Raw genomic sequence first — 1,040 nt, 5'->3', positions numbered from 1 at the left:
GAAAGAGATGATTTCAGATGATGAAATTGAAGACTTCAGTTTGATTATGAGTTAACAATGATAATTCAACATAATATAAAGGGTAGCATGGGTGTAAGACTTATGGTGAAATGTAAACACAAATTCCAGCAGACAATGCAGTAAGCCAAAACTAGTTCCACCATCTATTTTCAAAGTATATCTCTCGGATTTCACCTTTGCACTATATTATAGCTTTCAACCCATATCTCTGTGTGGTATTCGGACCAGGAATAGTGACAAAATGGTGTCTTCAAAATATATGGATAAACAAATCTCTTTGTTAAAAATCGATCTTTCGAGCTGATTCTCATATCATTCAAGTTGGCGCGTGTTGTAGATAGTTCATCTCTGAATCTATCGTACTTTGACACTTTTAAAGAGTGACCAACCTGTCGGGAGTTAAGTTTAAAAGACATAAATGACAAGTCTCCTTGTCTTTAACTTTCTCAAGTCTATCTCTCATATCATTCAAGCTGATATGCATTTAATGACTAATCTCTAAGACCATGACACTTTAACACTTTCAAAGTGACCAACTCGTCAATAAGTGTATTTGGTTTTTATAAAACTTGAATAAAATAGTGGGACATTGTTATTGCGAAATAMCGTCCACTTTTATTCGGTTTAACATTTCACCTTTTATCTTACACCCAAGCTAACGAAATTAGCTACTCATTACGGAAAATAAATGACATGAAATATAAAGAACAGAAAGTAAAGACATAAATAAAAATGACGAAAAATAAATGACTGAAAGCAAATAGCGGAAATTAAATGACAAAAAATAAATAAAAATAAAGTAAGAATAATGCTGCAGCAACTCATAATGAAGAACAATAGTTAAAGAAAATTCAAGAACTAACTTGCATATGCATAAAAGCTATAGATCTGAATGTTTAGTATCTGTGGGATGATTCTAAGGAAGCAACAAAGGCCCCTATTTATACAAAAGATCTAAGGATCAAGACAAAAGTATTGGAAACCATCATGTTTCAAAAATGAGAGACAAAAGGAAAAAA

Source organism: Cynara cardunculus, assembly GCF_001531365.2.
Source record: "Cynara cardunculus var. scolymus isolate 2C chromosome LG 6, CcrdV1, whole genome shotgun sequence".
Taxonomy (NCBI): Eukaryota; Viridiplantae; Streptophyta; class Magnoliopsida; order Asterales; family Asteraceae; genus Cynara; species Cynara cardunculus.
This window is presented reverse-complemented; position numbering follows the sequence as displayed.